Here is a 21,191-nt window from a genome sequence, read left to right as displayed (position 1 = left end):
TAATATGGGGTGTTGAGTCCATTTCGCTGAGCAAGGAGTAGCACTTGTCTATTCCATATTTGGCTTAAGGAACTTTATCTGTGCTCATTTCAATCTCTGGTTTTATGCAGCACCCCAACTCACCTTTCCCCTTAAGCAAGCATAAGTTGGTTTTCTAAATTTGAGACCCTGTTTTGTTTTGTAATCCAGTTCCTGTGTAGCCAAGTTTACATTCCGTGTATTAGTGATATCTTATGATGTTTCTTTTTCTGTGTGACTTATTTCAGTTAGAATCATCATACCTGAATCCACTCATTATGCTGCTACGGGCCTGATGACATAGATTTCATTGCTGAGTGATATTGCATTGTACGTAAGTACCACAACTTCTTTATCCATTTTTCACTTTCTGCGATATTGAACTTGTCCCGTAAAAGAGTTTCTTGTAAACAGAGCCGTCCCAAATTTTGGGGTGGCTGTGTCTTTTTGATTTTAATTTCCCTAAGCTATAGGACCATAAGTGGAAGTGACCCTAGGCTCTGTTGCTTTGTTTTTTAGATGTTTCAGGAAACACCATACACTTCTCCAGAGTGGCTGTTGGCAATATACATCTCGCCCATCAGCATAACAAGGCTCCCAGTTCTCCATGGCCTGTCCTGCCTTTCTGGATTTTACACTTTTTTCAGATGGCCCTTTTGACCGGGAGGGAAGTGAGACTTCATTATAGTGCAGATTTCCTTTGCAAGCTTGCTTGGTTGGCCAAAAAGGGCGTATGCGTTTTTTCCTGAATATATTCAGGAAAAAACGCATACGCCCTTTTTGGCCAAGTGCATCATTGTCAACATTCTCCTTCTTTTCCTATGCTCTAAATGCAATTCCAGTCTACCTCCTGAAATCGGTTTCCTGCAATTATGCCCCGCTTTCAAGTCCTCTTGGCAGCCTTACTTCAGTATATTTTTGGATGATAGCTGTCATTTATAACTCTGCAGGTTTGTGAATTACAGTGCCCCTGAGCTCCTTTCTTCAACTCGCTTTCTTGTGAGCTGGCCGCAACACCGCAGGATTGCTTCAGGCCGTAATCTTGTTCTGGCACGGCAGGCTAAGCCTTTGGTTAATTCCTCTTCCTGGTGGGAAATGAGAGTTAAATTTGCCCGTCCAGACACCTCCAGCTAGTCTCTCATTGGTTCTCCCTATTCCTGTTCATCTTCCGCAGAAATTACAAACTGGGCCAAACAGGAGGTTAAAGGCACTGACTCTCCAAGTCGGTAGAGTGTTAGTAAAGCATCTGGAATGTTGCACCCGAGTACCAGGGGACGAGAACTGAGACATATTGGAACACGTCTCCCGATCACACGGTTGATCATACTTTGGGTTCCACATGCATGCTTTAGCTGAAGGAAGAATCCCTTAAACCTGGAGAGTTGAGACCCGTGGAATGGGTACCATGCAATATGACTTCAAAGGGTCTTCATTTGCTCACCGAACCTCTCCAATCCTATCACTGCTGCGTTTATGCCCCTGTACACACGCTTGATTCTCTTTCAGAGACATAGCGATCCATAGGTTTTAAGATACTTAATAGTCAGGTACATTCTTAGGCGTTTAATATGGGGTGTTGAGTCCATTTCGTTGAGCAAGGAGTAGCTCTTGTCTATTACATATTTGGCTTAAGGAACTTTATCTGTGCTCATTTCAATCTCTGGTTTTATGCAGCACCCCAACTCACCGTTCCCGTTAAGCAAGCATAAGTTGGTTTTCTAAATTTGAGACCCTGTTCTCTTTTGTAATCCAGTTCCTGTGTAGCCAAGTTTACATTCCGTGTATTAGTGATATCTTATGATGTTTCTTTTTCTGTGTGACTTATTTCAGTTAGAATCATCATACCTGAATCCACTCATTATGCTGCTACGGGCCTGATGACATAGATTTCATTGCTGAGTGATATTGCATTGTACGTAAGTACCACAACTTCTTTATCCATTTTTCACTTTCTGCGATATTGAACTTGTCCCATAAACGAGGTTCTTGTAAACAGAGCCGTCCCAAACTTTGAGGTGGCTGTGTCTTTTTGATTTTAATTTCCCTAAGCTATAGGACCGTAAGTGGAAGTGCCCTAGGCTCTGTTGCTTTGTTTCTTAGGTGTTTCAGGAAACACCATACACTTCTCCCAAGTGGCTGTTGGCAATTTACATCCCGCCCATCAGCATAACAAGGCTCCCAGTTCTCCATGGCCTGTCCTGCCTTTCTGGATTTTACACTTTTTTCAGATGGCCCTTTTGACCGGGGGGAAGTGAGACTTCATTGTAGTGCAGATTTCCTTTGCAAGCTTGCTTGGTGGCCAAAAAGTGCGTATGCGTTTTTTCCTGAATATATTCAGGAAAAAACGCATACGCCCTTTTTGGCCAAGTTCATCATTCTCGAAGTTCTGCCTCTTTTCCTACGCTTTAAATGCAATTCCAGTCTACCTCCTGAAATTGGTTTCCTGCAATTATGCCCCGCTTTCAAGTCCTCTTGGCAGCCTTACTTCAGTATATTTTTGGACGATAGCTGTCATTTATAACTCTGCAGGTTTGTGAATTACAGTGCCCCTGAGCTCCTTTCTTCAACTCGCTTTCTTGTGAGCTGGCCGCAACACCGCAGGATTGCTTCAGGCCCTAATCTGGTTCCGGCACGGCACGCTGAGCCTTTGGTTAATTCCTCTTCCTGGTGGGAAATGAGAGTTAAATTTGCCCGTCCAGACACCTCCAGCTAGTCTCTCATTGGTTCTCCCTATTACTGTTCATCTTTTGCAGAAATTGCAAACTGGGCCAAACAGGAGGTTAAAGGCACTGACTCTCCAAGGCGGGAGAGTGTTAGTAAAGCATCTGGAATGTTGCACCCGAGTACCAGGGGACGAGAACTAAGACATATTTGAACACGTCTCCCGATCACACGGTTGATCATATTCTGGGTTCCACATGCATGTTTTAGCTGAAGCAAGAATCCCTTAAACCTGGAGAGTTGAGACCCGTGGAATGGGTACCATGCAATATGACTTCAAAGGGTCTTCATTTGCTCACTGAACCTCTCCAATCCTATCACTGCTGCGTTTATGCCCCTGTACACACACTTGATTCTCTTTCGGAGACATAGCGATCCATAGGTTTTAAGATACTTACTAGTCAGTTACATTCTTAGGCGTTTAATATGGGGTGTTGAGTCCATTTCGCTGAGCAAGGAGTAGCTCTTGTCTGTTACATATTTGGCATAAGGAATTTTATCTGTGCTTATTTCAGTCTCTGGTTTTATGCAGCACCCCAACTCACCTTTCCCCTTAAGCAAGCATAAGTTGGTTTTCTAAATTTGAGACCCTGTTCTGTTTTGTAATTCACTTCCTGTGTAGCCAAGTTTACATTCCGTTTATTAGTGATATCTTATGATATTTCTTTTTCTGTGTGACTTATTTCAGATAGAATCATCATACCTGAATCCACTCATTATGCTGCTACGGGCCTGATGACATAGATTTCATTGCTGAGTGATATTGCATTGTACGTAAGTACCAAAAGTGCTTTATCCATTTTTCACTTTCTGCGATATTGAACTTGTCACGTAAATGTGGTTCTTGTAAACAGAGCCGTCCCAAACTTAGGGGTGGCTGTGTCTTTTTGATTTTAATTTCCCTAATCTATAGGACCATATGTGGAAGTGCCCTAGGCTCTGTTGCTTTGTTTTTTAGATGTTTCAGGAAACACCATACACTTCTCCCGAGTGGCTGTTGGCAATTTACATCCCGCCCATCAGCATAACAAGGCTCCCAGTTCTCCATGGCCTGTCCTGCCTTTCTGGATTTTACACTTTTTTCAGATGGCCCTTTTGACCAGGGGGAAGTGAGACTTCATTGTAGTGCAGATTTCCTTTGCAAGCTTGCTTGGTTGGCCAAAAAGGGCGTATGCGTTTTTTCCTGAATATATTCAGGAAAAAACGTATACGCCCTTTTTGGCCAAGTGCATCATTGTCGACGTTCTGCCTCTTTTCCTATGCTTTAAGTGCAATTCCTGTCTACCTCCTGAAATCGGTTTCCTGCAATTCTGCCCCGCTTTCAATCCTCTTGGCAGCCTTACTTCAGTATATTTTTGGACGATAGCTGTCATTTATAACTCTGCAGGTTTGTGAATTACAGTGCCCCTGAGCTCCTTTCTTTAACTCGCTTTCTTGTGAGCTGGCCGCAACACCGCAGGATTGCTTCAGGCCCTAATCTGGTTCCGGCACGGCACGCTGAGCCTTTGGTTAATTCCTCTTCCTGGTGGGAAATGAGAGTTAAATTTGCCCGTCCAGACACCTCCAGCTAGTCTCTCATTGGTTCTCCCTATTCCTGTTCATCTTCCGCAGAAATTTCAAACTGGGCCAAACAGGAGGTTAAAGGCACTGACTCTCCAAGTCGGGAGAGTGTTAGTAAAGCGTCTGTAATGTTGCACCCGAGTACCAGGGGACGAGAACTGAGACATATTGGAACACGTCTCCCGATCACACGGTTGATCATACTCTGGGTTCCACATGCATGATTTAGCTGAAGGAAGAATCCCTTAAACCTGGAGAGTTGAGACCCGTGGAATGGGTACCATGCAATATGACTTCAAAGGGTCTTCATTTGCTCACCGAACCTCTCCAATCCTATCACTGCTGCGTTTATGCCCCTGTACACACGCTTGATTCTCTTTCGGAGACAGAGCGATCCATAGGTTTTAAGATACTTACTAGTCAGGTACATTCTTAGGCGTTTAATATGGGGTGTTGAGTCCATTTCGCTGAGCAAGGAGTAGCACTTGTCTATTCCATATTTGGCTTAAGGAACTTTATCTGTGCTCATTTCAATCTCTGGTTTTATGCAGCACCCCAACTCACCTTTCCCCTTAAGCAAGCATAAGTTGGTTTTCTAAATTTGAGACCCTGTTTTGTTTTGTAATCCAGTTCCTGTGTAGCCAAGTTTACATTCCGTGTATTAGTGATATCTTATGATGTTTCTTTTTCTGTGTGACTTATTTCAGTTAGAATCATCATACCTGAATCCACTCATTATGCTGCTACGGGCCTGATGACATAGATTTCATTGCTGAGTGATATTGCATTGTACGTAAGTACCACAACTTCTTTATCCATTTTTCACTTTCTGCGATATTGAACTTGTCCCGTAAAAGAGTTTCTTGTAAACAGAGCCGTCCCAAATTTTGGGGTGGCTGTGTCTTTTTGATTTTAATTTCCCTAAGCTATAGGACCATAAGTGGAAGTGACCCTAGGCTCTGTTGCTTTGTTTTTTAGATGTTTCAGGAAACACCATACACTTCTCCAGAGTGGCTGTTGGCAATATACATCTCGCCCATCAGCATAACAAGGCTCCCAGTTCTCCATGGCCTGTCCTGCCTTTCTGGATTTTACACTTTTTTCAGATGGCCCTTTTGACCGGGAGGGAAGTGAGACTTCATTATAGTGCAGATTTCCTTTGCAAGCTTGCTTGGTTGGCCAAAAAGGGCGTATGCGTTTTTTCCTGAATATATTCAGGAAAAAACGCATACGCCCTTTTTGGCCAAGTGCATCATTGTCAACATTCTCCTTCTTTTCCTATGCTCTAAATGCAATTCCAGTCTACCTCCTGAAATCGGTTTCCTGCAATTATGCCCCGCTTTCAAGTCCTCTTGGCAGCCTTACTTCAGTATATTTTTGGATGATAGCTGTCATTTATAACTCTGCAGGTTTGTGAATTACAGTGCCCCTGAGCTCCTTTCTTCAACTCGCTTTCTTGTGAGCTGGCCGCAACACCGCAGGATTGCTTCAGGCCCTAATCTTGTTCTGGCACGGCAGGCTAAGCCTTTGGTTAATTCCTCTTCCTGGTGGGAAATGAGAGTTAAATTTGCCCGTCCAGACACCTCCAGCTAGTCTCTCATTGGTTCTCCCTATTCCTGTTCATCTTCCGCAGAAATTACAAACTGGGCCAAACAGGAGGTTAAAGGCACTGACTCTCCAAGTCGGTAGAGTGTTAGTAAAGCATCTGGAATGTTGCACCCGAGTACCAGGGGACGAGAACTGAGACATATTGGAACACGTCTCCCGATCACACGGTTGATCATACTTTGGGTTCCACATGCATGCTTTAGCTGAAGGAAGAATCCCTTAAACCTGGAGAGTTGAGACCCGTGGAATGGGTACCATGCAATATGACTTCAAAGGGTCTTCATTTGCTCACCGAACCTCTCCAATCCTATCACTGCTGCGTTTATGCCCCTGTACACACGCTTGATTCTCTTTCAGAGACATAGCGATCCATAGGTTTTAAGATACTTACTAGTCAGGTACATTCTTAGGCGTTTAATATGGGGTGTTGAGTCCATTTCGTTGAGCAAGGAGTAGCTCTTGTCTATTACATATTTGGCTTAAGGAACTTTATCTGTGCTCATTTCAATCTCTGGTTTTATGCAGCACCCCAACTCACCGTTCCCGTTAAGCAAGCATAAGTTGGTTTTCTAAATTTGAGACCCTGTTCTCTTTTGTAATCCAGTTCCTGTGTAGCCAAGTTTACATTCCGTGTATTAGTGATATCTTATGATGTTTCTTTTTCTGTGTGACTTATTTCAGTTAGAATCATCATACCTGAATCCACTCATTATGCTGCTACGGGCCTGATGACATAGATTTCATTGCTGAGTGATATTGCATTGTACGTAAGTACCACAACTTCTTTATCCATTTTTCACTTTCTGCGATATTGAACTTGTCCCATAAACGAGGTTCTTGTAAACAGAGCCGTCCCAAACTTTGAGGTGGCTGTGTCTTTTTGATTTTAATTTCCCTAAGCTATAGGACCGTAAGTGGAAGTGCCCTAGGCTCTGTTGCTTTGTTTCTTAGGTGTTTCAGGAAACACCATACACTTCTCCCAAGTGGCTGTTGGCAATTTACATCCCGCCCATCAGCATAACAAGGCTCCCAGTTCTCCATGGCCTGTCCTGCCTTTCTGGATTTTACACTTTTTTCAGATGGCCCTTTTGACCGGGGGGAAGTGAGACTTCATTGTAGTGCAGATTTCCTTTGCAAGCTTGCTTGGTGGCCAAAAAGTGCGTATGCGTTTTTTCCTGAATATATTCAGGAAAAAACGCATACGCCCTTTTTGGCCAAGTTCATCATTCTCGACGTTCTGCCTCTTTTCCTACGCTTTAAATGCAATTCCAGTCTACCTCCTGAAATTGGTTTCCTGCAATTATGCCCCGCTTTCAAGTCCTCTTGGCAGCCTTACTTCAGTATATTTTTGGACGATAGCTGTCATTTATAACTCTGCAGGTTTGTGAATTACAGTGCCCCTGAGCTCCTTTCTTCAACTCGCTTTCTTGTGAGCTGGCCGCAACACCGCAGGATTGCTTCAGGCCCTAATCTGGTTCCGGCACGGCACGCTGAGCCTTTGGTTAATTCCTCTTCCTGGTGGGAAATGAGAGTTAAATTTGCCCGTCCAGACACCTCCAGCTAGTCTCTCATTGGTTCTCCCTATTACTGTTCATCTTTTGCAGAAATTGCAAACTGGGCCAAACAGGAGGTTAAAGGCACTGACTCTCCAAGGCGGGAGAGTGTTAGTAAAGCATCTGGAATGTTGCACCCGAGTACCAGGGGACGAGAACTAAGACATATTTGAACACGTCTCCCGATCACACGGTTGATCATATTCTGGGTTCCACATGCATGTTTTAGCTGAAGCAAGAATCCCTTAAACCTGGAGAGTTGAGACCCGTGGAATGGGTACCATGCAATATGACTTCAAAGGGTCTTCATTTGCTCACTGAACCTCTCCAATCCTATCACTGCTGCGTTTATGCCCCTGTACACACACTTGATTCTCTTTCGGAGACATAGCGATCCATAGGTTTTAAGATACTTACTAGTCAGTTACATTCTTAGGCGTTTAATATGGGGTGTTGAGTCCATTTCGCTGAGCAAGGAGTAGCTCTTGTCTGTTACATATTTGGCATAAGGAATTTTATCTGTGCTTATTTCAGTCTCTGGTTTTATGCAGCACCCCAACTCACCTTTCCCCTTAAGCAAGCATAAGTTGGTTTTCTAAATTTGAGACCCTGTTCTGTTTTGTAATTCACTTCCTGTGTAGCCAAGTTTACATTCCGTTTATTAGTGATATCTTATGATATTTCTTTTTCTGTGTGACTTATTTCAGATAGAATCATCATACCTGAATCCACTCATTATGCTGCTACGGGCCTGATGACATAGATTTCATTGCTGAGTGATATTGCATTGTACGTAAGTACCAAAACTGCTTTATCCATTTTTCACTTTCTGCGATATTGAACTTGTCACGTAAATGTGGTTCTTGTAAACAGAGCCGTCCCAAACTTAGGGGTGGCTGTGTCTTTTTGATTTTAATTTCCCTAATCTATAGGACCATATGTGGAAGTGCCCTAGGCTCTGTTGCTTTGTTTTTTAGATGTTTCAGGAAACACCATACACTTCTCCCGAGTGGCTGTTGGCAATTTACATCCCTCCCATCAGCATAACAAGGCTCCCAGTTCTCCATGGCCTGTCCTGCCTTTCTGGATTTTACACTTTTTTCAGATGGCCCTTTTGACCAGGGGGAAGTGAGACTTCATTGTAGTGCAGATTTCCTTTGCAAGCTTGCTTGGTTGGCCAAAAAGGGCGTATGCGTTTTTTCCTGAATATATTCAGGAAAAAACGTATACGCCCTTTTTGGCCAAGTGCATCATTGTCGACGTTCTGCCTCTTTTCCTATGCTTTAAGTGCAATTCCTGTCTACCTCCTGAAATCGGTTTCCTGCAATTCTGCCCCGCTTTCAATCCTCTTGGCAGCCTTACTTCAGTATATTTTTGGACGATAGCTGTCATTTATAACTCTGCAGGTTTGTGAATTACAGTGCCCCTGAGCTCCTTTCTTTAACTCGCTGTCTTGTGAGCTGGCCGCAACACCGCAGGATTGCTTCAGGCCCTAATCTGGTTCCGGCACGGCACGCTGAGCCTTTGGTTAATTCCTCTTCCTGGTGGGAAATGAGAGTTAAATTTGCCCGTCCAGACACCTCCAGCTAGTCTCTCATTGGTTCTCCCTATTCCTGTTCATCTTCCGCAGAAATTTCAAACTGGGCCAAACAGGAGGTTAAAGGCACTGACTCTCCAAGTCGGGAGAGTGTTAGTAAAGCGTCTGTAATGTTGCACCCGAGTACCAGGGGACGAGAACTGAGACATATTGGAACATGTCTCCCGATCACACGGTTGATCATACTCTGGGTTCCACATGCATGATTTAGCTGAAGGAAGAATCCCTTAAACCTGGAGAGTTGAGACCCGTGGAATGGGTACCATGCAATATGACTTCAAAGGGTCTTCATTTGCTCACCGAACCTCTCCAATCCTATCACTGCTGCGTTTATGCCCCTGTACACACGCTTGATTCTCTTTCGGAGACAGAGCGATCCATAGGTTTTAAGATACTTACTAGTCAGGTACATTCTTAGGCGTTTAATATGGGGTGTTGAGTCCATTTCGCTGAGCAAGGAGTAGCACTTGTCTATTCCATATTTGGCTTAAGGAACTTTATCTGTGCTCATTTCAATCTCTGGTTTTATGCAGCACCCCAACTCACCTTTCCCCTTAAGCAAGCATAAGTTGGTTTTCTAAATTTGAGACCCTGTTTTGTTTTGTAATCCAGTTCCTGTGTAGCCAAGTTTACATTCCGTGTATTAGTGATATCTTATGATGTTTCTTTTTCTGTGTGACTTATTTCAGTTAGAATCATCATACCTGAATCCACTCATTATGCTGCTACGGGCCTGATGACATAGATTTCATTGCTGAGTGATATTGCATTGTACGTAAGTACCACAACTTCTTTATCCATTTTTCACTTTCTGCGATATTGAACTTGTCCCGTAAAAGAGTTTCTTGTAAACAGAGCCGTCCCAAATTTTGGGGTGGCTGTGTCTTTTTGATTTTAATTTCCCTAAGCTATAGGACCATAAGTGGAAGTGACCCTAGGCTCTGTTGCTTTGTTTTTTAGATGTTTCAGGAAACACCATACACTTCTCCAGAGTGGCTGTTGGCAATATACATCTCGCCCATCAGCATAACAAGGCTCCCAGTTCTCCATGGCCTGTCCTGCCTTTCTGGATTTTACACTTTTTTCAGATGGCCCTTTTGACCGGGAGGGAAGTGAGACTTCATTGTAGTGCAGATTTCCTTTGCAAGCTTGCTTGGTTGGCCAAAAAGGGCGTATGCGTTTTTTCCTGAATATATTCAGGAAAAAACGCATACGCCCTTTTTGGCCAAGTGCATCATTGTCAACATTCTCCTTCTTTTCCTATGCTCTAAATGCAATTCCAGTCTACCTCCTGAAATCGGTTTCCTGCAATTATGCCCCGCTTTCAAGTCCTCTTGGCAGCCTTACTTCAGTATATTTTTGGATGATAGCTGTCATTTATAACTCTGCAGGTTTGTGAATTACAGTGCCCCTGAGCTCCTTTCTTCAACTCGCTTTCTTGTGAGCTGGCCGCAACACCGCAGGATTGCTTCAGGCCCTAATCTGGTTCCGGCACGGCAGGCTAAGCCTTTGGTTAATTCCTCTTCCTGGTGGGAAATGAGAGTTAAATTTGCCCGTCCAGACACCTCCAGCTAGTCTCTCATTGGTTCTCCCTATTCCTGTTCATCTTCCGCAGAAATTACAAACTGGGCCAAACAGGAGGTTAAAGGCACTGACTCTCCAAGTCGGTAGAGTGTTAGTAAAGCATCTGGAATGTTGCACCCGAGTACCAGGGGACGAGAACTGAGACATATTGGAACACGTCTCCCGATCACACGGTTGATCATACTTTGGGTTCCACATGCATGCTTTAGCTGAAGGAAGAATCCCTTAAACCTGGAGAGTTGAGACCCGTGGAATGGGTACCATGCAATATGACTTCAAAGGGTCTTCATTTGCTCACCGAACCTCTCCAATCCTATCACTGCTGCGTTTATGCCCCTCTACTCACGCTTGATTCTCTTTCGGAGACATAGCAATCCATAGGATTTAAGATACTTATTAGTCAGGTACATTCTTAGGCGTTTAATATGGGGTGTTGTGTCCATTTCGTTGAGCAAGGAGTAGCTCTTGTCTATTCCATATTTGGCTTAAGGAACTTTATCTGTGCTCATTTCAATCTCTGGTTTTATGCAGCACCCCAACTCACCTTTCCCCTTAAGCAAGCATAAGTTGGTTTTCTAAATTTGAGACCCTGTTCTCTTTTGTAATCCAGTTCCTGTGTAGCCAAGTTTACATTCCGTGTATTAGTGATATCTTATGATGTTTCTTTTTCTGTGTGACTTATTTCAGTTAGAATCATCATACCTGAATCCACTCATTATGCTGCTACGGGCCTGATGACATAGATTTCATTGCTGAGTGATATTGCATTGTACGTAAGTACCACAACTTCTTTATCCATTTTTCACTTTCTGCGATATTGTACTTGTACCGTAAACAAGGTTCTTGTAAACAGAGCCGTCCCAAACTTTGGGGTGGCTGTGTCTTTTTTATTTTAATTTCCCTAAGCTATAGGGAAATTAAAATTGCCCTAGGCAATGGAAGTGCCCTAGGCTCTGTTGCTTTGTTTTTTAGATGTTTCAGGAAACACCATACACTTCTCCCGAGTGGCTGTTGGCAATTTACATCCCGCCCATCAGCATAACAAGGCTCCCAGTTCTCCATGGCCTGTCCTGCCTTTCTGGATTTTACACTTTTTTCAGATGGCCCTTTTGACCGGGGGGAAGTGAGACTTCATTGTAGTGCAGATATCCTTTGCAAGCTTGCTTGGTTGGCCAAAAAGGGCGTATGCGTTTTTTCCTGAATATATTCAGGAAAAAACGCATACGCCCTTTTTGGCCAAGTGCATCATTGTCGACGTTCTGTCTCTTTTCCTATGCTTTAAATGCAATTCCAGTCTACCTCCTGAAATCGGTTTCCTGCAATTATGCCCCGCTTTCAAGTCCTCTTGGCAGCCTTACTTCAGTATATTTTTGGACGATAGCTGTCATTTATAACTCTGCAGGTTTGTGAATTACAGTGCCCCTGAGTTCCTTTCTTCAACTCGCTTTCTTGTGAGCTGGCCGCAACACCGCAGGATTGCTTCAGGCCCTAATCTGGTTCCGGCACGGCACGCTGAGCCTTTGGTTAATTCCTCTTCCTGGTGGGAAATGAGAGTTAAATTTGCCCGTCCAGACACCTCCAGCTAGTCTCTCATTGGTTCTCCCTATTACTGTTCATCTTCCACAGAAATTGCAAACTGGGCCAAACAGGAGGTTAAAGGCATTGACTCTCCAAGTCGGGAGAGTGTTAGTAAAGCATATGGAATGTTGCACCCGAGTACCAGGGGACGAGAACTGAGACATATTGGAACACGTCTCCCGATCACACGGTTGATCATACTCTGGGTTCCACATGCATGATTTAGCTGAAGGAAGAATCCCTTAAACCTGGAGAGTTGAGACCCGTGGAATGGGTACCATGCAATATGACTTCAAAGGGTCTTCATTTGCTCACCGTACCTCTCCAATCCTATCACTGCTACGTTTATGCCCCTGAACACAAGCTTGATTCTCTTTCGGAGACATAGCGATCCATAGGTTTTAAGATACTTACTAGTCAGGTACATTCTTAGGCGTTTAATATAGGGTGTTGAGTCCATTTCGTTGAGCAAGGAGTAGCTGTTGTGTATTACATATTTGGCTTAAGGAACTTTATCTGTGCTCATTTCAATCTCTGGTTTTATGCAGCACCCCTACTCACCTTTCCCCTTAAGCAAGCATAAGTTGGTTTTCTAAATTTGAGACGCTCTTCTCTTTTGTAATCCAGTTCCTGTGTAGCCAAGTTTACATTCCGTGTATTAGTGATATCTTATGATGTTTCTTTTTCTGTGTGACTTATTTCAGTTAGAATCATCATACCTGAATCCACTCATTATGCTGCTACGGGCCTGATGACATAGATTTCATTGCTGAGTGATATTGCATTGTACGTAAGTACCACAACTTCTTTATCCATTTTTCACTTTCTGCGATATTGAACTTGTCCCATAAACGAGGTTCTTGTAAACAGAGCCATCCCAAACTTTGAGGTGGCTGTGTCTTTTTGATTTTAATTTCCCTAAGCTATAGGACCATAAGTGGATGTGCCCTAGGCTCTGTTGCTTTGTTTCTTAGGTGTTTCAGGAAACACCATACACTTCTCCCAAGTGGCTGTTGACAATTTACATCCCGCCCATCAGCATAACAAGGCTCCCAGTTCTCCATGGCCTGTCCTGCCTTTCTGGATTTTATACTTTTTTCAGATGGCCCTTTTGACCGGGGGGAAGTGAGACTTCATTGTAGTGCAGATTTCCTTTGCAAGCTTGCTTGGTTGGCCAAAAACGGCGTATGCGTTTTTCCTGAATATATTCAGGAAAAAACACATACGCCGTTTTTGGCCAAGTGCATCATTGTCGACGTTCTGCCTCTTTTCCTATGTTTTAAATGCAATTCCAGTGTACCTCCTGAAATTGGTTTCCTGAAATTCTGCCCCGCTTTCAAGTCCTCTTGGCAGCCTTTCTTCAGTATATTTTTGGACGATAGCTGTCATTTATAACTCTGCAGGTTTGTGAATTACAGTGCCCCTGAGCTCCTTTCTTTAACTCGCTTTCTTGTGAGCTGGCCGCAACACCGCAGGATTGCTTCAGGCCCTAATCTGGTTCCGGCACGGCACGCTGAGCCTTTGGTTAATTCCTCTTCCTGGTGGGAAATGAGAGTTAAATTTGCCCGTCCAGACACCTCCAGCTAGTCTCTCATTGGTTCTCCCTATTCCTGTTCATCTTCCGCAGAAATTGCAAACTGGGCCAAACAGGAGGTTAAAGGCACTGACTTTCCAAGTCGGGAGAGAGTTAGTAAAGCGTCTGGAATGTTGCACCCGAGTACCAGGGGACGAGAACTGAGACATATTGGAACACGTCTCCCGATCACATGGTTGATCATACTCTGGGTTTCACATGCATAATTTAGCTGAAGGAAGAATCCCTTAAACCTGGAGAGTTGAGACCCGTGGAATGGGTACCATGCAATATGACTTCAAAGGGTCTTCATTTGCTCACCGAATGTCTCCAATCCTATCATTGCTGCATTTATGCCCCTGTGCACACGCTTGATTTTCTTTCGGAGACATAGCAATCCATAGCTTTTAGAATACTTACTAGTCAGGTACATTCTTAGGCGTTTAATATGGGGTGTTGAGTCCATTTCGCTGAGCAAGGAGTAGCTCTTGTCTAGTACATATTTGGCTTAAGGAACTTTATCTGTGCTCATTTCAATCTCTGGTTTTATGCAGCACCCCAACTCACCTTTCCCCTTAAGCAAGCATAAGTTGGTTTTCTAAATTTGAGACCCTGTTCTCTTTTGTAATCCAGTTCCTGTGTAGCCAAGTTTACATTCCGTGTATTAGTGATATCTTATGATGTTTCTTTTTCTGTGTGACTTATTTCAGTTAGAATCATCATACCTGAATCCACTCATTATGCTGCTACGGGCCTGATGACATAGATTTCATTGCTGAGTGATATTGCATTGTACGTAAGTACCACAACTTCTTTATCCATTTTTCACTTTCTGCGATATTGTACTTGTACCGTAAACAAGGTTCTTGTAAACAGAGCCGTCCCAAATTTTGGGGTGGCTGTGTCTTTTTGATTTTAATTTCCCTAAGCTATAGGACCATAAGTGGAAGTGCCCTAGGCTCTGTTGCTTTGTTTTTTAGATGTTTCAGGAAACACCATACACTTCTCCCGTGTGGCTGTTGGCAATTTACATCCCGCCCATCAGCATAACAAGGCTCCCAGTTCTCCATGGCCTGTCCTGCTTTTCTGGATTTTACACTTTTTTCAGATGGCCCTTTTGACCGGGGGGAAGTGAGACTTCATTGTAGTGCAGATTTCCTTTGCAAGCTTGCTTGGTTGGCCAAAAAGGGCGTATGCGTTTTTTCCTGATTATATTCAGGAAAAAACGCATACGCCCTTTTTGGCCAAGTGCATCATTGTGGACGTTCTGCCTCTTTTCCTATGCTTTAAATGCAATTCCAGTCTACCTCCTGAAATCGGTTTCCTGCAATTCTGCCCCGCTTTCAAGTCCTCTTGGCAGCCTTACTTCAGTATATTTTTGGACAATAGCTGTCATTTATAACTCTGCAGGTTTGTGAATTACAGTGCCCCTGAGCTCCTTTCTTTAACTCGCTTTCTTGTGAGCTGGCCGCAACACCGCAGGATTGCTTCAGGCCCTAATCTGGTTCCGGCACGGCACGCTGAGCCTTTGGTTAATTCCTCTTCCTGGTGGGAAATGAGAGTTAAATTTGCCCGTCCAGACACCTCCAGCTAGTCTCTCATTGGTTCTCCCTATTCCTGTTCATCTTCCGCAGAAATTGCAAACTGGGCCAAACAGGAGGTTAAAGGCACTGACTCTCCAAGTCGGGAGAGTGTTAGTAAAGCGTCTGGAATGTTGCACCCGAGTACCAGGGGACGAGAACTGAGACATATTGGAACACGTCTCCCGATCACACGGTTGATCATACTCTGGGTTCCACATGCATGATTTAGCTGAAGGAAGAATCCCTTAAACCTGGAGAGTTGATACCCGTGGAATGGGTACCATGCAATATGACTTCAAAGGGTCTTCATTTGCTCACCGAATGTCTCCAATCCTATCATTGCTGCATTTATGCCCCTGTACACACGCTTGATTCTCTTTCGGAGACATAGCAATCCATAGCTTTTAAGATACTTACTAGTCAGGTACATTCTTAGGCGTTTAATATGGGGTGTTGAGTCCATTTCGTTGAGCAAGGAGTAGCTCTTGTCTATTACATATTTGGCTTAAGGAACTTTATCTGTGCTCATTTCAATCTCTGGTTTTATGCAGCACCCCAACTCACCTTTCCCCTTAAGCAAGCATAAGTTCGTTTTCTAAATTTGAGACCCTGTTCTCTTTTGTAATCCAGTTCCTGTGTAGCCAAGTTTACATTCCGTGTATTAGTGATATCTTACGATGTTTCTTTTCCTGTGTGACTTATTTCAGTTAGAATCATCATACCTGAATCCACTCATTATGCTGCTACGGGCCTGATGACATAGATTTCATTGCTGAGTGATATTGCATTGTACGTAAGTACCACAACTTCTTTATCCATTTTTCGCTTTCTGCGTTATTGAACTAGGTCCTTAAACGAGTTTCTTGTAAACAGAGCAGTCCCAAAATTTGGGGTGGCTGTGTCTGTTTGATTTTAATTTCCCTAAGCTATAGGGCCATAAGCGGAAGTGCCCTAGGCTCTGGTGCTTTGTTTTTTAGATGTTTCAGGAAACACCATACACTTCTCCCAAGTGGCTGTTGGCAATTTACATCCCGCCCATCAGCATAACAAGGCTCCCAGTTCTCCATGGCCTGTCCTGCCTTTCTGGATTTTACAGTTTTTTCAGATGGCCCTTTTGACCGGGGGGGAAGTGAGACTTCATTGTAGTGCAGATATCCTTTGCAAGCTTGCTTGGTTGGCCAAAAAGGGCGTATGCGTTTTTTCCTGAATATATTCAGGAAAAAACGCATACGCCCTTTTTGGCCAAGTGCATCATTGTCAACGATTTGCCTCTTTTCCTATGCTTTAAATGCAATTCCAGTGTACCTCCTGAAATTGGTTTCCTGCAATTCTGCCCCGCTTTCAAGTCCTCTTGGCAGCCTTACTTCAGTATATTTTTGGACGATAGCTGTCATTTATAACTCTGCAGGTTTGTGAATTACAGTGCCCCTGAGCTCCTTTCTTCAACTCGCTTTCTTGTGAGCTGGCCGCAACACCGCAGGATTGCTTCAGGGCCTAATCTGGTTCTGGCACGTCACGCTGAGCCTTTGGTTAATTCCTCTTCCTGGTGGGAAATGAGAGTTAAATTTGCCCGTCCAGACACCTCCAGCCAATCTCTCATTGGTTCTCCCTATTCCTGTTCATCTTACGCAGAAATTGCAAACTGAGCCAAACAGGAGGTTAAAGGCACTGACTCTCCAAGTCGGGAGAGTGTTAGTAAAGCATCTGGCATGTTGCACCCGAGTACCAGGGGACGAGAACTGAGACATATTGGAACACGTCTCCCGATCACACGGTTGATCATACTCTGGGTTCCACATGCATGATTTAGCTGAAGGAAGAATCCCTTAAACCTGGAGAGTTGAGACCCGTGGAATGGGTACCATGCAATATGATTTCAAAGGGTCTTCATTTGCTCACCGAACCTCTCCAATCCTATCACTGCTGCGTTTATGCCCCTGTACACACGCTTGATTCTCTTTCGGAGACATAGCGATCCATAGGTTTTAAGATACTTACTAGTCAGGTACATTCTTAGGCGTTTAATATGGGGTGTTGAGTCCATTTCGTTGAGCAAGGAGTAGCTCTTGTCTATTACATATTTGGCTTAAGGAACTTTATCTGTGCTCATTTCAATCTCTGGTTTTATGCAGCTCCCCAACTCACTTTTCCCCTTAAGCAAGCATAAGTTGGTTTTCTAAATTTGAGACCCTGTTCTCTTTTGTAATCCAGTTCCTGTGTAGCCAAGTTTACATTCCGTGTATTAGTGATATCTTATGATGTTTCTTTTTCTGTGTGACTTATTTCAGTTAGAATCATCATACCTGAATCCACTCATTATGCTGCTACGGGCCTGATGACATAGATTTCATTGCTGAGTGATATTGCATTGTACGTAAGTACCACAACTTCTTTATCCATTTTTCACTTTCTGCGATATTGAACTTGTCCCATAAACGAGGTTCTTGTAAACAGAGCCGTCCCAAACTTTGAGGTGGCTGTGTCTTTTTGATTTTAATTTCCCTAAGCTATAGGACCGTAAGTGGAAGTGCCCTAGGCTCTGTTGCTTTGTTTCTTAGGTGTTTCAGGAAACACCATACACTTCTCCCAAGTGGCTGTTGGCAATTTACATCCCGCCCATCAGCATAACAAGGCTCCCAGTTCTCCATGGCCTGTCCTGCCTTTCTGGATTTTACACTTTTTTCAGATGGCCCTTTTGACCGGGGGGAAGTGAGACTTCATTGTAGTGCAGATTCCCTTTGCAAGCTTGCTTGGTGGCCAAAAAGTGCGTATGCGTTTTTTCCTGAATATATTCAGGAAAAAACGCATACGCCCTTTTTGGCCAACTGCATCATTCTCGACGTTCTGCCTCTTTTCCTACGCTTTAAATGCAATTCCAGTCTACCTCCTGAAATCGGTTTCCTGCAATTTTGCCCCGCTTTCAAGTCCTCTTGCCAGCCTTACTTCAGTATATTTTTGGACGATAGCTGTCATTTATAACTCTGCAGGTTTGTGAATTACAGTGCCCCTGAGCTACTTTCTTCAACTCGCTTTCTTGTGAGCTGGCCGCAACACCGCAGGATTGCTTCAGGCCCTAATCTTGTTCTGGCATGGCCCGCTGAGCCTTTGGTTAATTCCTCTTCCTGGTGGGAAATGAGAGTTAAATTTGCCCGTCCAGACACCTCCAGCTAGTCTCTCATTGGTTCTCCCTATTCCTGTTCATCTTCCGCAGAAATTGCAAACTGGGCCAAACAGGAGGTTAAAGGCACTGACTCTCCAAGTCGGGAGAGTGTTAGTAAAGCGTCTGAAATGTTGCACACGAGTACCAGGGGACAAGAACTGACACATATTGGAACACGTCTCCCGATCACACGGTTGATCATACTCTGGTTTCCACATGCATGCTTTAGCTGAAGGAAGAATCCCTTAAACCTGGAGAGTTGAGACCCGTGGAATGGGTACCATGCAATATGACTTCAAAGGGTCTTCATTTGCTCACCGAACCTCTCCAATCCTATCACTGCTGCGTTTATGCCCCTGTACACACGCTTGATTCTCTTTCAGAGACATAGCGATCCATAGGTTTTAAGATACTTACTAGTCAGGTACATTCTTAGACGTTTAATATGGGGTGTTGAGTCCATTTCTTTGAGCAAGGAGTAGCTCTTGTCTATTATATATTTGGCTTAAGGAACTTTATCTGTGCTCATTTCAATCTCTGGTTTTATGCAGCACCCCAACTCACCTTTCCCCTTAAGCAAGCATAAGTTGGTTTTCTAAGTTTGAGACCCTGTTCTCTTTGGTAATCCAGTTCCTGTGTAGACAAGTTTACATTCCGTGTATTAGTGATATCTTATGATGTTTCTTTTTCTGTGTGAATTATTTCAGTTAGAATCATCATACCTGAATCCACTCATTATGCTGCTACGGGCCTGATGACATAGATTTCATTGCTGAGTGATATTGCATTGTACGTAAGTACCATAACTTCTTTATCCATTTTTCACTTTCTGCGATATTGAACTTGTCCCGTAAACGAGTTTCTTGTAAACAGAGCCGTCCCAAACTTTGGGGTGGCTATGTCTTTTTGATTTGAATTTCCCTAAGCTATAGGGCCATAAGTGGAAGTGCCCTAGGCTCTGTTGCTTTGTTTTTTAGATGTTTCAGGAAACATCATACACTTCTCCTGAGTGGCTGTTGGCAATATACATCCTGCCCATCAGCATAACAAGTCTCCCAGTTCTCCATGGCCTGTCCTGCCTTTCTGGATTTTACACTTTTTTCAGATGGCCCTTTTGACCGGGGGGAAGTGAGACTTCATTGTAGTGCAGATTTCCTTTGCAAGCTTGCTTGGTTGGCCAAAAAGGGCGTATGCGTTTTTTCCTGAATATATTCAGGAAAAAACGCATACGCCCTTTTTGGCCAAGTGCATCATTGTCGACGTTCTGCCCCTTTTCCTATGCTTTAAATGCAATTCCAGTGTACCTCCTGAAATCGGTTTCCTGCAATTCTGCCCCGCTTTCAAGTCCTCTTGGCAGCCTTACTTCAGTATATTTTTGGACGATAGCTGTCATTTATAACTCTGCAGGTTTGTGAATTACAGTGCCCCTGAGCTCCTTTCTTCAACTCGCTTTCTTGTGAGCTGGCCGCAACACCGCAGGATTGCTTCAGGCCCTAATCTGGTTCCGGCACGGCACGCGGATCCTTTGGTTAATTCCACTTCCTGGTGGGAAATGAGAGTTAAATTTGACGGTCCAGTCACCTCCAGCTAGTCTCTCATTGGTTCTCCCTATTCCTGTCCATTTTCCGCAGAAATTGCAAACTGGGCCAAACAGGAGGTTAAAGGCACTGACTCTCCAAGTTGGGAGAGTGTTAGTAAAGCGTCTGGAATGTTGCACCCGAGTACCAGGGGACGAGAACTGAGACATATTTGAACACGTCTCCCGATCACGCGGTTGATCATACAATGGGTTCCACATGCATGTTTTAGCTGAAGGAAGAATCCCTTAAACCTGGAGAGTTGAGAACCGTGGAATGGGTACCATGCAATGTGACTTCAAAGGGTCTTCATTTGCTCACCGAACCTGTCCAATCCTATCACTGCTGCGTTTATGCCCCTGTGCACACGCTTGATTCTCTTTCAGAGACATAGCAATCCATAGGTTTTAAAATACTTAGTAGTCAGGTACATTCTTAGGCATTTAATATGGGGTGTTGAGTCCATTTTGTTGAGCAAGGAGTAGCTCTTGTCTATTCCATATTTGGCTTAAGGAACTTTATCTGTGCTCATTTCAATCTCTGGTTTTATGCAGCACCCCAACTCACCTTTCCCCTTAAGCAAGCATAAGTTTTTTTTCTACATTTGAGACCCTGTTCTGTTTTGTAATCCTGTTCCTCTGTAGCCAAGATTACATTACATATGTTAGTGATATCTTATGATGTTTCTTTTTCTGTGTGACTTATTTCAGTTAGAATCATCATACCTGAATCCACTCATTATGCTGCTATGGGCCTGTGGACATAGATTTCATTGCTGAGTGATATTGCATTGTACGTAAGTACCACAACTTCTTCATCCATTTTTCACTTTCTGCGATATTGAACTTGTACCGTAAACGAGGTTCTTGTAAACAGAGCCGTCCCAAACATTGGCGTGGCTGTGTCTTTTTGATTTTAATTTCCCTAAGCTATAGGACCAGACGTGGAAGTGCCCTAGGCTCTGTTGCTTTATTTTTTAGATGTTTCAGGAAACACCATACACTTCTCCCGAGTGGCTGTTGGCAATTTACATCCCGCCCATCAGCATAACAAGGCTCCCAGTTATCCAAGGCCTGTCC

This window comes from Orcinus orca, chromosome 6 (assembly GCF_937001465.1).
Source record: "Orcinus orca chromosome 6, mOrcOrc1.1, whole genome shotgun sequence".
NCBI classification, from domain to species: domain Eukaryota; kingdom Metazoa; phylum Chordata; class Mammalia; order Artiodactyla; family Delphinidae; genus Orcinus; species Orcinus orca.
The sequence above is the reverse complement of the archived record's forward strand: the minus strand, read 5'-3'. Positions refer to the sequence as shown.